This window comes from Eumetopias jubatus, unplaced genomic scaffold (genome assembly GCF_037043125.1).
Source record: "Eumetopias jubatus isolate StellerSeaLion01/CBP00866 unplaced genomic scaffold, mEumJub1_p1.0 scaffold_15, whole genome shotgun sequence".
Taxonomy (NCBI): domain Eukaryota; kingdom Metazoa; phylum Chordata; class Mammalia; order Carnivora; family Otariidae; genus Eumetopias; species Eumetopias jubatus.
The window spans coordinates 248360-265032 of NW_028274821.1; the positions used below are offsets into that span (position 1 = coordinate 248360).

Consider the following 16673-nt stretch of genomic DNA (forward strand, 5'->3'; position numbering starts at 1 on the left):
AAAAAAACAGAAAAGACAAGCTACCAAATACATTCTATGAGGCCAGCAGTACCCTCATACCAAAACTAAATGAAGACACTACAAAAAAAAAAAAAGAGAGAGAGAGAGAGCGAGAACTACAGGCCAGTATCGCTGACTACAGATGCAAAAATCCTCAGTAAAATAATAGCAAACTGAACCAACAATACATCCAAAAAATCATTCACCACGATCAAATGGGACTTATTCCTGGGATGCAACGATGGTTTAATATTTGCAAATCAATGTGATACATCACATCAACAAGACAAAGAATAAAAATCATGATCATAAAATAATAGTGTCCATTACAGTAAACACAAAAAAAGCATTTGACAAAGTAAAAATCCATTCAGGATAAAAATGCTTAACAAAGCAGATTTAGAGGGAACATACCTCAATAATAGATACATATTTGAAAAACAGCTAACATACGCAATGGTGAAAAACTGAGAGCACTTCCCCTAAGGTAAAGAACAAGACAAGGATGTCTGTCCACTCTCACCACTCTTATTCAACATAGTACTGAAGTCCTAGCTACAGCAATCAGACAATAAAAGGCATCCAAATTGGTAAGGAAGAAGTAAAACTGTCACCATTTCCAGATGACACACTATATACAGAAAACCCGAATGACTCCACCAAAAAACTACTAGAATTGATAAACGAATTGAGTAAAATCATAGGATACAAAATCAATATACAGAAATACTGCACTTCTACACCTTTAATAATGAAGTAGCAGAAAACCATCAACAAAACTAAAAGACAACCCACTGAATGGGAGAAGATATTTGCAAAGAATATACCTGATAAGAGGCTAATATCCAAAATACATAAATAATATATATAACTCAACACTAAAAAAGACAACAAAAAATCCAATTTAAAAGAGAAGACATGAATAGACATTTATACAAAGAAGACATACAGATGGCCAACATGAAAGATGCTCTTCATTCATCATGACAGAAATGGAAATCAAAACTACAATATCACCTCATACCTTTCCAAATGGCTCAAATCACACAAAAACAAGTGCGCGCAAGGTGCAGAGAAGAGGGAACCCTCCGACACTGTTGGTAGGAATGCAGATTGGTGCAGCCACTATGGAAAACAGTACGGAGGTTCCTCAAAAAATTAAAAATAGAACTATCATATGATCCAGTAATTCCATGGCTGGCTATTTACCCAAAGAAAACAAAACACTAATCCAAAAAGATATACACACCCCTATGTTTACTGCAGCATTATTTACAATAGCCAAAATATGAAAGCAACCCAACTGTCCATCCGTAGGTGAATGGATAAAGAAGATGTGGTGTGTGTGTATATATATACAATGGAATATTACTCAGCCATAAAAAAGAATATAATCTTGCCATCTACAACATAAATGAATCCAGAGGATATAAAGCTAAGTGAAATATAGTCAGAGGAAGACAAAATCGTATGACTTTGCTATGTGAATTTAAGAAATAAAGAAAAAAAGAGATAAAGACTCAAATATAGAGAACTGGTGGTTGCCAGAGGGCAGGTTGGTGGGGGGATGGGTGAAACAGGCGAAGGGGATTAAGAGTGCACTTATAATGAGCACTGAATAATGTACAGAATTGCTGAATCACTGTATTATACACCTGAAACTAACATAACACTGTATGTTAATTTTACCTGAACTAAAAAATAAGAATTTTAAGAAGCTTTTTATATATTAGTAAGTTAGCCCTTTACCTATGAGGTAAATTGCAAATATTATTCCAAATGCATTATCTGTCTTATTGTGCTTACATTTTTTGCCATACTATTATTTTTAAATCATTTGCATTTTTTATTTTTTTAAGATTTTATTTTTTTATTTGAGAGAGAGAGAGAGAGAAAGTACGTGGGGGGAAGGCCAGGGGTGGAGAGTAAGAGGCAGGGTCCCTGCTAAGTGGAGAGCTGGATGCTGGGCTCCATCCCAGGACCCCAGGATCATGATCCAAGTTGAAGGCAGACACTTAAATTGACTGAGCCACCCAGGTGCCCCTGCCCTACAGTTTTTAATGCAAATTTCTTAATCACTTCTCTTACTGCTTTTTGGTTTGAGTAATAACTGGAAAGTCCTTACCCATACCCAAATTATGAAAGAATGCTCTTTTTATCCTAGTAATTGTGTGGTTTGGTTTCTTCTATTTAGATTTCTAACATATTTGGGATTTGTTTTGGTTTATGTTGCCAAGTAGGACTCAATTTTATCTTTTATCCAAATGGTTATTGTCACAATGACATTTATTAAAGAATTAATCTTTTCCCCAGTGATTTCTTATGCCATATTAGGTATACACTATCCAAATATACTTCAGTCCATCTCTGGATCTTATACTTTATTCCCTTTGTCTGTCTATTCATGCTCTAACTCTACAATGTTACAATCACCTAGGATCCAGAATATGTTAGCAAAACCTCCTTCACTGTTTCCAAGATTCCCAGCTTTTTAATTGTTAAATTTTTTGCAAATTCAGCTTTTATCTCCAGCATGAAACCTTGTTTGCTTATTTGGGGAATTATGTTAAAGTTCTATATCAACTTAGAAAGAATTTATCTTTCTAAGTTGATTCTAACTTAGAATCAAAGATTCTAAGAATCTTTATGACAGCATTTGACCAAGTCTATTTTGTGACTAGTATAAAATTCTCTTCTTACAGGTTTTCACATTCTACTTTTAAGTATTTTATCTTTTTAAAAAATATGCTGAGGGGCGCCTGGGTGGCTTAGTCGTTAAGCGTCTGCCTTCGGCTCAGGTCGTGGTCCCAGGGTCCTGGGATCGAGTCTGCATCGGGCTCTCTGCTCCGCAGAGAGCCCGCTTCTCCCTCTCACCCTGCTTGTGTTCCCTCTCTCGCTGTGTCCCTCTCTGTCAAATATATAAATAAAAACTTTTTTTAAAAAAATATGTTGAGATTTTCCTTATCGTCATAACTTTTTTTAATGAAGGCTATTAAATTTGTGTATTAATTTTAAAATCCTGGTGCATTATTCAATACTTATTGACTACTGAGCTTTCTAGATGTATTTTATTTCTTCTGTAAATAGTTTCACCTCTTTTTAAATTTACACAACTCTCACTGTTTTCTCACTGATTTCATTGGCTAATGCCAGCGTAAAAAGTTAACATACTTGCTTTGATTCTGAACTTACGAAAATGTTTCTATTGTTTTACATATTAAGGAAGATCCTTGTTTTAGTTCTGGGGTACATCAATTCTTATTGCATCGATTTTTTTTTTTTTCCAAGTTAGAAATGGGTGTCGAGAGGCATATGGATGGCTCTGTTGGTTAATGTCAGACTCTTGATCTCAGCTCAGGTCTTAAACTCAGGTTCAAGCCCCCAAAAAATAAAGAAAGAAAGGAAAGGGTGTTGGATTTTGTAAGATCTTTTCAAGTGCTTAGGGGAGAAATTTTATGACTTTTTTCCTTAGATCTATGTACAAGATTAGTTATGCTGATTCAATTCCAAATATTGAGGCATCCTGGCATTTTCGGATAAATTCAACCTGGTGAGGTTTTATTTTAATATGCTGTTGGTTTCTGCCGATATTTAAAATTTTTAAATCAATATTCATTACTGAGATTTGTCTACAGTTCTTTTTGTACATTTTCCTTCAGGTTTTGATCCAAATGTTGTATGTGTCCCATTTACGAACTTGAAACTTCCCATCTTTTTGGTAGAATTCTTCTGTGAAACTTTCTATGACTAATGCTGTTCTGTGAGAGGGTTACATTTCATTTTTTCTAATAAAGTTTATAAATTTATGCTTTTTATCAGAACTTGTCACTTTTGATAAATGTACTTTCCTAGGAATCTACTAACTTACCAAAGCATTCTTTTGTTTTTACTCTCTTATTATTTTACATAGAATTGTGAAAATAGGAGTGCCTGAGTTAAGACTCAGTTAAGCCTCCAATTCTTGATTTCAGCTCAGGTCATGATTTTGGGGTCGTGGGACTGAGCCCCATGTCAGCTCAGCGCAGAGTCTGCCTGGGACTCTCTCTCCCCTTCCCCTCCTCAAATAAAGAAATAAATCCTTTTTTAAAAAAGAACTGTGAAAATAGTTTATTGCTAAAATTTCCTCTCTCACAATTATTTCTCCTGGTTACTTTTTACATTTTTCTTCATTTTTTTTCTTGATTTGCGGTGAGTGGTTTGACTATTTTGGTTTTTATCACACTTCATTTATTTATTCACTTACATAGTTTTGGGCACCTGGGTGGCACAGATGGTTATTTACTTATTCACTTACATAGTTTTCATTTCTCTTTTAAGCTTTATTAATTTTGGAATTTACTTTTACAATTTATTCCCTTCTGCTTTGATTTAGTTTTTTTTTTTTCTTCTGAGTTGAAAATTTAATTCTCTTTCTTATAGTCTTAAGAATTTAAGGCTAGGGATGCCTGGGTGGCTCAGTCAGTTAAGCATGTGCCTTCGGCTCAGGTCATGATCGCAGGGTCCTGGGATGGAGTCCCGCTTCAGGCTCCTTGCTCCAGCAGGAAGCCTGCTTCTCCCTCTGCCTGCCACTCTCCCTGCTTGTGCTCTCTTTCTGACAAATAAATACATAAAAGATTAAAAAAAAAAAAAGAATTTAAGGCTATAAAATTTCATTTAATTGCTTTAAGTGTATATTGTCTCTGATATATTGTGCTTTATCAATTTTCTTTTAAAAGCTGCAGTATCATTTTGCATTTTCTTTGAACAAGTTTACTTTTGATAGCTTTTTAAATTCCAAGTGTATGTCATTTGAAAAATCAATTTCTAGTTTGCTCCATTGTGATAAAAGAATACTGTCTTATTTTTACTTTAAGGAAATTACTTTTTTCTTTGGAATCTGTATTATTAGTTTTATGAATGTTTCACATGTGCTTGAGAAGATGGTATTATCTTCCTACCAGAGTGTTAAAAATCAAGATGTGTGCATAAAATCGAACTTATGTTTGCTGTTTTAGATCCTTACTTATTTTTTGGTCCTGTGAACTGACAGCTGATGTTTAGTCTCCCTATCTACAATTAGGCTGTCCTTCAGCTTAAGGTTTACATTTTTCTAGTGTTCATATTTTTTCTAAAATACGTCTTATTTTATGTCGTTTATTTCCAATTCTTATTAACGTCTACTGTAAAGTGGGAAAGGGGGTCTTTACTTCCATTACATCCTTAAACTATGGTTTTAATAATGCCATTAGTACAATTTTACCCCCAGCTATCCTGCTGGATTCTATTATTTATAATCACATAAAGAATGATGATGGTGAAATAAGTGGAAAATAAATCTTCACAGAAACGCTTTAAGTGACCTGTGATCACAGTAAACTAGTCCAGCCTCCATGTCCCATTGTATTCAGCCTTAAATTCTATTTTAAGCCAATGTTTTCTCTTCAGAAAATGAGCACAAACACTGCCTGATTTAAACACTTGCTGCATTCCTCAATTCTGAGCTCTTCAGGACATTGCCTGGTGAACTTTACTGCTTTACTTTGGCCCAAAGCTGGCAAATTTGGGCCAATCCCCCCGAGTCCCCAACTATCCACCAAAGAAGAGAGTGAACATCTTCCCTCACAGATCTGGCAAACATAGGCATCCAGTAGCAAAATATGCTTTTCAAACATTCTTTCTTGTTTAAAAACAATTTCGGATCTTGCATGCATACCGAATAAACGTCGGTTTTAAGTAATTTCTGACTCTCCACATGTGAAATACACTGATGTTCTGACTGATCAAAAACAACGTCTGCGGTTTATGGCTCTCACTGACAAACCTCCTCTCCCATGTGACACGCCTCCTTGGGGTCACAGCACCCCATTCTGTACCCTCGTAGATTCCTATTCACCCAGCATCCCACTGTCTCACCGGCAAACACACCGAAGCTTCCCTCAGCCCAATCCTACCCCAACTACATATTCCTACTGGCCCGAGCTCAGCACACAGCTACTCGGCTCCCCGGCTCGCAGATGCCGCCCCTTCACCCACCCAACACCCACGTCCTCGTTCCACCCAATACTAACCACCACCGAGAACGCCTATATCATGTGCACTTCCGTCTGGACTCGGACAACTGGGGGCTGGGCCAGAACTCTCAGGATTCCGCAGGGGCAACCAGGCCGAGTTTCGGCGTCCCCCACCCCCAGGCCAGACACTGAGAGGTAGGACGACCACCCACCTCGTGGGTCCCGCAGCTCTTTTGCGCGACATTTCCCAAGTCCCAGGCGCCCGAGCTGAGCGCTTCCCTCGTCTGTCCCGCCACTTTTGGGGCTCTGCGTGACGTTGCCAGGTGCCTCTGCTCCGGGGCCGAGAGTCTCTCGCGTCCGTCCCGAGGCTTTTACGGCTCTGCGCGACATCTCCCAGGAGTCCCTGCCGCACCAGCCGAGAGCCTCCCTCCTCCGTCCCGAGGCTTTTACGGCTCTGCGCGACATCTCCCCGGTGTTTGCGGCGTGAGCGTCCGCTCAACGTTTGGAGCCCCGGGGAGTGGGCCGGCCTGGAAAGACGCTTCCAGAACCATGTGGGACTGTGCGGCCAGGCGTGGCTGCCGCGTCTGAGAGTAGGCTTGGTGCTGGCAGGGCTGCAGGTAGCGGCCTCCGTGTCTGAGCCACTGAGCCGGCGCCGCGCCGCGTTGCTCACAGGCTCTGCATCGCAACTCCAGTTATCTCGGGGTTTTGGCGCTTCTTTTGGGGTTGGCAGGAGAATTCGGCCTCTGTGGGCTCAGGGTTCCGGGGCACAAGCGCGTCAGATCCGCAGGGCAGTGCGGCTCGTTCCTGACTGCACCCAGAGGACGCTGAAAGCGGGGGCTTCCCAAATCCTGGGCAGGGCGACGCGGTGGGAGCCTCGGGACTGCGAGCGGGCAGTGGCGCGGGCGTGGAGGTGTGTGCGTGCAGGTGTGTGCGTGCGTACGGCGGCCGCTGTTTCCCCGAGGGCGTCTGTGACCCTCTGCCGCACCTGGGGGCGGGGGGGCGGTGCCCGTGCTCCAGCGCCCCGCGGCCTACTTCCCAGACGCGCACCTGCGGTGCGTTCAGTTGGCGAGAAGGTCCTGTGTGTGAGTACGCGGTTGCGCGTTGGTAGGGGCTGGAGCTGAGGGTAGTTTCGAATTTGGTCAGTCTGGACTCCGAGAAAATCCTGGCCTCTCGTGAATCTTCTCCACTATCTCAGTTCTGCTCCTCTCCAAGAGGTGCATGTCTGAGAACCACTTAGGAGGTACCTTGGTGTTTTTTTCATTTTCTTTTTGTGATAATTCATTTTTTCCTCAGCCTTGATTTCCTTGCCTCCTGATTTGATTTTTCCCCCCTTTGATGCCGGACCTAGGCCCTTCAAGTGACCCGGTTTCTTGTATTTACCATTTGAGAAAATGTTGGGGTGGGGTGTTTATGTTAAAGAGCCCAGTGTGTCTTGCCTTCCCCCTAACCAACTGTTAGTAATTTGACAAATGTTTCAGTTTTCTCTTGTGTTGTTTTTTATTTAATGTATTTTTTCTGCTTATAAAATTACAGATCAGTTAGAATTTGGAAAATATACAAAGTAACTAAAAAAAATCAAGTTTAAGAAATATAAAGAGAACACTCAGGTAACCACCCAGGTCACAACATAGAACATTGCGAGCACTTCAGTAACATCCTAATCAAAATCAAAATCACCCTTCCTGTCCACCCCTTTTATGATCAGTTTTTTCATTATAGTTTACCTCCCTAATTATGCATCAATAAATAATAAGTGTACTTTTTAACTTTATGTGACTTTCTGTCCTGCATTATTTTTTAACACTATAATGTGAAATTTGTCTGTACTGTGTATTTTTTCATAATGTTCAATAGTGTATCCTTATATAAATGTTAACTTATATGTTCATTATGTCATTGGTGGTTAGTTTGATACTTTTCAATTTGGGGCTATTACAATGCTGCTGGAGCATTTATGTGCATAACTACTGGTATGCAGGTAAGTACATTTCTCTAGGATAGAGGCATACTGTGAGGATACTGCAGGTTTGGTTCCAGGCCACCACTATAAAGCACATATCACAATAAAGTGAATCAGATTAATTTTTTGGTTTCCCAGTACGTACAGAAGTTATGTTTACACTATACTGTAGCCTAGTAAGTGTGCAGTAGTATTATGGGTGAAAAAAAAAACAGTATATATGCCTTAATTTGAAAATATTTGGTTGAGGGGCGCCTGGGTGGCTCAGTCGTTAAGCGTCTGCCTTCGGCTCAGGTCATGATCCCAGGGTCCTGGGATCGAGCCCCACGTCGGGCTGCCTGCTCCACGGGAAGCCTGCTTCTTCTCCCACTCCCCCTGCTTGTGCTCCCTCTCTGGCTGTGTCTCTCTCTGTCAAAAAAAAATAATAATCTTAAAAAAAATAATATAGCAAATACTTTAAAACTAATACATCAGTCTTAAAAAAAGCAAATGTATTTCACCTCATTAATAGAAAAAAGAAAACCAAATGATCTAGAAAAATCATGACAAAATGCAACATTATGATAAAAATTGAGCAAACCTGGGGTGCCTGGGTCTGCGTAGCTCATTGAACGTCTGCCTTCGGCTCAGGTATGGTCCCAGGGTCCTGGGATCGAGCCCCACATCGGGGTCCCTGCTCAGAGGGAAGCCTGCTTCTCCCTCTCCCACTCCCCCTGCTTGTGTTCCTGCTCTCTCTCTCTCTCTCTGTCAAATAAATGAATAACATCTTTCAAAATAATAACAATATAAGAATAAATCAAATAGCTACTAATAAACCAAACAAAAAATGTTTTTTAGACCTCTAGATTAAAAATGACAGGATATTATTGAAAGATTATATAGTGATATAGATACACCATGTTCATGGATTAGAAGATTTATAAATAGATGTAAATTTTCTCAAAAAGCTTTACAGATTCAATGCAATCTCAGTTTTGAAAAAAGCAGTTTAATGAAATTAGAAAATCGATTCTAATACTCTTATAGAAGTGCAAAGATCTGTGAATAGACAAGACAATCTCAAAGGAATCCTTTACATTTTACAAAGGAATTCTTTGTAAAGGATTCACATTATCAGGGGCGCCTGGGTGGCTCAGTTGGTCAAGAGTTTGCCTTCGGCTCAGGTCATGATCCTGGGAGTCCTAGGATCCAGCCCCACACTCGGCTCCCTGCTCAGTGGGGAGCCTGCTTCTCCCTTTCCCTCTCCCTCTACGGCTGGCCCTGCTTGTGCACACATGTGCCCCCTCTTTCTCAAATAAATAAAATATTTAAAAAAAGGATTCACATTATCAGATATTGGCACCTGTTGTAGAGTTACTATAATTTAGAGACTGTGATACTGGCCTTAGGATAAAACGACCAAGAGACAAAATAAAGAGTACAGGAAAAGAACGACACATTCACAGTTGCTGATACATGACAAAAGTAAAACATACAGTGGGAAATGGATGGCTTTTCAATGACTGGTGCTTTGTCAACTGGATATTCCCATGGGGGAAAAATCACTTTAAATATCAATTCCAGGTGGTTGCAGATATAAATGTGAAAAGCAAAATATTAATGCTCTTACAAGAAAATATATTTGTGGCCTTGAAAAGGGCAAAGATTTTTTTTTTTTAAGATTTTATTTATTTATTTGGCAGAGAGAGCGAGAGAGGGAACACAAGCAGGGGGAGTGGGAGAGGGAGAAGCAGGCTTCCAGCGGAGCAGGGAGGCTGATGCGGGGCTCGATCCCAGGACTCTGGGATCGTGACCTGAGCCGGAGGCAGACGCGTAAGGCCTGAGCCACCCAGGCGCCCCTAAATAAATAAAATCTTTAAAATAAACTGGAGTAAGGTATTTACTACAATACATCTGTCCAACAAGGAATTTGTCTTCATAATATTTTAAATCTATAATGAAAAGACAACCCAATAGAAAAGTGGACAAAAACTTAAACCATCACTTCACAAAAGAGAATACCCAAATGGCCAATAAACATAAGAAAATGTACATAACCTTATTAGTTATCAGGGAAATGTACACCCACTGGAAGAGCTAAAATGAAAACATGAAAAGTACCAAATATTAGGATTTGAAGCAACTGAAAGTCTCATACAATGATGGTGGGAGTATAAATTAGGGCAACTAGTTTGAATCCATTAAGGTTGAACATTTTTACTCTTTTAAGGACCAACAATGTGACTTCTGATATAAACCCAACAGAAATGCACATTTACATGCACTAAAAGAAACCTACTGAAAAGTTCATGGTAGCGGCATTTGTAACAGTCCCCAAATGGAAACTGCAAGTGCATGAGACGGTGGAATTTTGTTATAGTCACACAATAGGATACTATAAAACAGTAAGAATGAATGAACTATAACGAACAAGAATATAAACATGATAAGCATAACCCTGAACAAAAGAAGACAGAAAAAAGCCCAGTAGGGAATGATTCCAAGTAGAAAAATTATTCATTTATTTATTTTTAAAGATTTTATTTACTTGACAAAGCAGGAACACAAGCAGGGGGAGTGGGAGAGGGAGAAGCAGGCTTCCCGCTGAGCAGGGAGCCCGATGCGGGGCTCGATCCCAGGACCCTGGGATCATGACCTGAGCCGAAGGCAGACACTTAATGACTGAGCCACCCAGGCGCCCCCCAAGTAGAAAAGGTTTTAAATAAAGGTAATCTATGATGTTTGAAATCAGGATAATAGTTATTCTTGGCAGTAAAGTAATGGGGCTGGAGTGTAGGATAAGTGAAATGCTGGCAATGGCCTTTTTTCACCTTGTCTCAGTGCTGATTACCAAGGTGTATTGGGATTGCAAAAATTCATCAACTTGTGTAATCATATGTATAATTTCCTGAAGTGTGTATAGTATACGCAAACAAGACTAACAATACAATAAAAATACAAGAGCAAATCGGCAATATCAAAAGATCAGTACCAGGAGTTGGAAGAACCACTCTGAAGAACACTTAGGCCCTTTAACACAGGAGACACGCAGCTTCGACCTCCACCGGCCCTCAGGACCACACAGCGTAGGCACGGAACCGTTCGCCAAGGTGAGCAGTCACACCGGCAAGTCACACCCACCTGCCAGGGGCCGCAGGTGGGGCCCAGTCTCGGCCCCGCCCCTCCGCGCGGCCAGGCCCCGCCCCTCCGCGCGGCCAGGCCCCGCCCCTCCGCGCGGCCAGGCCCCGCCCCTCCGCGCGGCCAGGCCCCGCCCCTCCGCGCGGCCAGGCCCCGCCCCTCCGCGCGGCCAGGCCCCGCCCCTCCGCGCGGCCAGGCCCCGCCCCTCCGCGCGGCCAGGCCCCGCCCCGCGACTCGGCCCCACCTTCCTCACGCTGGGACGCCGCGCGGCCACGACCTGTCCCAACGCTCAGTCCGTTTCCGTATCCACCGCCTCACACAGAAGCACAAACACACCAGCTCGTAGACCGACGCCTACTCACCGCCAGCCGCCACCATCCCCCACTTCAACCCCAACCGGCACGCCAGGTCTCGGCTGAGGGACCGACGCCCCCTCAGGGCAGAGAGCCCCCGCGCGGCCGGCGGCCAGCAGCAGCCAATCGGCAGCCGGAGGCAGGCCGGGGCAGAAGCCGCTTCCGGCGCGGGGACCGCCGGGAGGCGTAGTCCTGGGCGGCAGGACGTGCGTGGGACCCTTTGCCGTGCTGACCCCGGCCTGAGCGCGGGCGCAGCCTGACGAGAGGACCGGCGCGGAACAGGAGCCGGCGGCGCCGCGGGCTAGTCTCCCAGGTCGCGGGTTCCTGAAGTGCTCGACGCGTGGGAGGCCTGGCTCCTGCGGGAGGGCACTTCGGCCCGGAGACATCGGGAAACAGGCAGCATTTACGGCGGGTCCGCTGTCTCAGCCGCCCCTCCTCCAGCCCACCTCAGCCCCGGGCCTTGTCCCAAGAGAGAAGTATATCGAAAGAGGGGATGTGTAGATTTCCTAAAGAAAAATCTCCTAATTGAAAAGTTTAAAAGTACATTTTTAAAAGAAAAGAAGGCGGGGAGCCTTGGGTGGCTCAGGCAGTTAAGCCTCTGCCTTCGGCTCAGGTCATGATCTCGGGGTCCTGGGATCGAGCCCCTCGGGCTCCCTGCTGGGCGGGGAGCCTGCTCCTCCCCCTGCTTGTGCGCTCTCTCTCTCAAATAAATAAAATCTTTAAAAAAATAAAATAAAAGGAAATAAGCGTCATTCACCACACGTAATCTCACCAATTTCAAGTCGACCCCGTTAACAGTCAACGTGCCACACTTGCCACATGTGTATTTTATATCTGACCTTTTGTAGTTTCCTACACTCCTGCCCAGATTTGGAAGTCCCCTCCCCCCATGCACTGATGAGAGCCTCGCACCCCGCCACCCCTCTGCTCCCTTCTTAACTTGCATGGTCAGTCTGGTCACTCGCCTGTGTACACCCGAAACTTGCTGGCTGCTCTCTTGCTTTGGTTAAATACAATTCTGGTTATAGAATGACTTCTGCCTACTGCGCACCTGTACCCATGCAGTACCGCGGAACGTGGCTGGAAAAAAAAAAACCACACAGGTTTCACCTTAAATGAGAGGCCACAAATTGTTACTGTTTTCCGGATGATTTCTTTGTATTTTCGTAACATTGACATTTGGATTTCACTAATGTTTTCTTGGTGTTAAATTCAGATAATTTTTAGCAGGAATACTACAAAAAAATTGTCGAATTCTAATGCACCCATATCAGAGGTATATAGTCCCATTCTGGCCCTGTCAACTTTGATCATTTGGTTAAGGTAGTGCCTTTCAGATTTCTCCACTATGCAATTGCTAATAAGCATCTTCTGGGGAGACAGAATGTACAGAAAGTAGTTTCAGAATTGCTAACCACTTTTGCAAAACAAAACCTACTAATACTGTTTTACACTTCTTTTAATTGCATTAATATAGCATGTAAGTGCTTCCACCTTGATGTAGTTACAAGTACACATAAGTTGAATTTAATTTTGTGCTATTAAAACATATCTCATTTTGATTCCTACTGAGGAACCATGAGGGAGGCCTGAAACCTCCATTCACATATCCAGTTTGAAACTATTAGTGAACCTTCAGATAAATGGGAGTATAATACTGGCCACAATGGAGTGACATTTACAAGACAGCAGACTAGGAGGTTCCAGGCGCTTTTTGCCCATGAAAACATTTAAAAAACTGTAGATAGGCTAAAATATCATTATAAAGCCCCTGGAAAATAATTAATGGACTACAGCAATCAAGCAAATGCCCAATTAATAAAAACCCACGTTCAGAATAGGAAATTTCATGGCATCTTTGCTCACCTTTGTCTCAACACCTCCCTGGTATGATGCAGTGTAGGGTGGTCTAAAGGGGACAATAGCCCAGTTCCCAATTCCCTCCATCAAAATGGAGGAAGCAGAGCAGACTTTACTCTCGACATTCTAACCTGTCTGGAGGCTCCCTGAGGGATATTTCTGTTTCTTTGGATTGGGAGCTCAGAAGGGGAAGAGTGGAATAGCTTGAATCTCAGTCTGGAAAAAGCCATGGAAAGCAGTGAGCATTACTTGTGAAAGCTGCAGACTCACAGACACCTGTGGCAAGAGATTATGGACGGAGGAATGTGATAGGACATGTAAGACCCCAAAGGGAAGATGGGGTGAGACTCTGAGAAGTTGACATTTTTTTTTAAGATTTTATTTACTTGTTTGACAGCGAGAAACAGTGAGAGAGGGAACACAAGCAGGGGGAGTGGGAGAGGGAGAAGCAGGCTTCCCGCGTTGCAGGGAGCCCGATGCGGGGCTCGATCCCAGGACCCTGGGATCATGACCTGAGCCGAAGGCAGATGCTTAACGACTGAGCCACCCAGGCGCCCCTAGAGAAGTTGACATTTTAAATGACATTGGAGGTGGCACCTGGCTGGCTCAGTTGGTAAAGCATGCAACTCTTGATCTCAGGGTCATGAGTTCAATCCCGACATTGGGTGTAGATTCTACATAAAAATAAATAAAGAGGTGCCTGGGTGGCTCAGTTGGTTAAGCATATGACTATTGATTGGCTCAGGTCATGATCTCAGGGTTGTGAGACTGAGCCCCGCATTGGGCTCCGTGCTGGGTATGGAGCTTGCTTAAGATTCGCTCTCTCCAGGGGTGCCTGGGTGGCTCAATCAGTTATATGTCTGCCTTTGGCTCAGGTCATGATCCCAGGGTCCTGGGATTAAGTCCCAAGTCGGGCTCCCTGCTCAGCAGTGAGTCTGCCTCTCTCTCTCCCTCTGCCCCACACTCTGTTCATGCTCTCTCTCTCAAATAAATAAATAAAATCTTAAAAAAAAAATCTCCCTCTCCCTCTGCCCCTCCCTTCCCCAACTCATGCTCACGCTCTCTCAAATAAGTTAGTTAATTGACATACAGGGAAGTGGTATACAGGGGAGATAGAAATTGTAACAAGGAACCAAAAAGAATATCTATAGTTGAAAAATACAAATACCCAGGGGTGCCTGGGTGGCTCAATCATTAAGCATCTGCCTTCGGCTCAGGTCATGATCCGGGGTCCTGGGATGGAGTCCCGCAACGGGCTCCCTGCTCCACAGGAAGCCTGCTTCTCCCTCTCCCACTCCCCCTGCTTGTGTTCACTCTCTCGCTGTGTCTCTCTCTGTCAAATAAATAAATAAAATCTTTAAAAAAAAAAAGAAAAATACAAATACCTGAATTGAGAAATCCAACAGAAGAATTGCAAGCAAAAGAAAGAATTAGGAAACTTGAAGACATTTGAAATTATTAAAGCTCAGGAGGAAAAAATAGATTAAAGAAAAATGAACAGAACCCAAGGAACTTTTGGGACTTTATCAATTAGACCAGTTTATGTTCTACTATGGGAGTCCCAGAAGAAGAAAGAAAGAATGGCGTACAGAGATTATTTGAAGAAATAATGTAAAATACTACACAAATTTGAGGAACAACATGAATCTACAAATCCAAAGAAGCTCAGTAAATTCCAAGTAGGATAAAATGACAACCACACAGAGACACACGACAAATAGTCAAAAGTGAAAGTCAAAAAAATAATCTCAAAAGCATGGGGTGCCTGGGTTGCTCAGTTGGTTAAGCGTCTGCCTTCGGCCCAGGTCATGACTAACACCAAGGAAATAGAAACAATTATTAGAAATTATTATCAACTACTATATGCTAATAAATTAAGCAACCTGGAAGGAATGGATGCATTCCTAGAAACCTATAAACTACCAAGACTGAAACAGGAAGAAATTGATAACCTGAATAGGCCAAAAACCAGTAACGAGATTGAAGCAGTGATCAAAAACCTCCCCAAAAAAACAATCCAGGACCTGATGAATTCCCTGGGGAATTCTACCAAACATTCAAAGAAGAAATAATACCTATTCTCCTGAAGCTGTTTCAAAAAATAGAAACAGAAGGAAGGCTTCCAGACTCAGTCTATGAGGCCAGCATTTCCTTGATCCCCAAACCAGGCAAAGACCTCATCAAAAAGGAGAATTTCAGACCGATACGCCTGATGAATATGGATGCCAAAATTCTCAATAAGATCCTAGCTAATAGGATCCAACAGTACATTAAAAAGACCATTCACCATGACCTAGTGGGATTTATCGCTGGGATGCAAGGGTGGTTCAACATTCACAATTCAATCAATGTGATAGAAAACATAAATAAGAGGAGAGAGAAAAACCATATGCTCCTCTCAATTGATGCAGAAAAAGCATTTGACAAAATATAGCATCCTTTCCTGATTAAAACTCTTCAGAGTATAGGGATAGAGGGAACATTCCTCAAGTTCATAAAATCATTCTATGAAAAACCCACAGTGAATATCATTCTCAATGGAGAAAAGCCAAGAGCCTTTCCCTTAAGATCAGGAGCACGACAAGGCTGCCCACTCTTGCCACTATTGTTCAACAAAGAACTAGAAGTCCTAGCAACAGCACTCAGACAACAAAAAGAAATAAAAGGTATTCAAATTGGCAATGAAGAAGTCAAACTCTTTTTCTTCGCAGATAACATAATATTTTATGTGAAAAACCCAAAAGATTCCAACCCAAAATTACTAGAACTCATACAGCAATTCAGTAATGTGGCAGGATACAAATCAATGCACAGAAATCAGTTGCTTTCTTATACACTAATGATGTAATTGTAGAAAGAGAAATTAGAGAATCCATTCCATTTACAATAGCACCAAAAACCATAAGATACCTTGGAATAAACCTAACCAAAGAGGTAAAGGATCTATAGTCTAGAAACAACAGAACACTCATGAAAAAAATTGAAGAAGACATAAAAAGGTGGAAAAACATTTCATGCTCATGGATCAGAAGAATAAACATTGTTAAAATATCTATGCTGCCCAGAGATATTTATACTTGGGCATCTATGATGCCCAGAGAAATCTATACTTTCAATGCCATCCCGATCAAACTACCAATGGCATTTTTCAAAGTGCTGGAACAAACAATCCTAAAATTTGTATGGAATCAGAAAAGACCCCGAATTGCCAAGGAAATATTGAAAAAGAAAACAAAACTGGGGGCATCACGTTGCCTGATTTCAAGCTATATTACAAAGCTGTGATCACCAAGACAGCACGGTACTGGCACAAAAACAGATACATATACCAATAGAACAGAACAGAGAGCCCAGATATGGAACCTCAACCCTGTGGTCAAATAATCTTCGACA

At 42.2% G+C, this 16673-nt stretch overlaps 2 long non-coding RNA genes across 4 annotated transcripts in view; both read right to left on the reverse strand.

Annotated features, from left to right (window-relative positions):
- Positions 1-6362, reverse strand: part of LOC114200755 (uncharacterized) — a 32085-nt gene extending 25723 nt beyond the window's left edge. For all 3 annotated transcript variants that reach the window (XR_003607515.1, XR_015766835.1, XR_015766834.1), the window contains exon 1: positions 6203-6362. This is a non-coding gene — a long non-coding RNA (uncharacterized LOC114200755). The remainder of the gene's footprint in view (positions 1-6202) is intronic.
- Positions 6363-8619: 2257 nt separating this feature from the next.
- Positions 8620-12299, reverse strand: LOC114200756 (uncharacterized). Its single transcript, XR_003607516.2, has 3 exons — positions 11312-12299; positions 10922-11070; positions 8620-8688 (listed from the first exon to the last, which is right to left on the reverse strand). It is a non-coding gene; the product is annotated as an uncharacterized LOC114200756 (long non-coding RNA).
- Positions 12300-16673: the final 4374 nt, after the last annotated feature.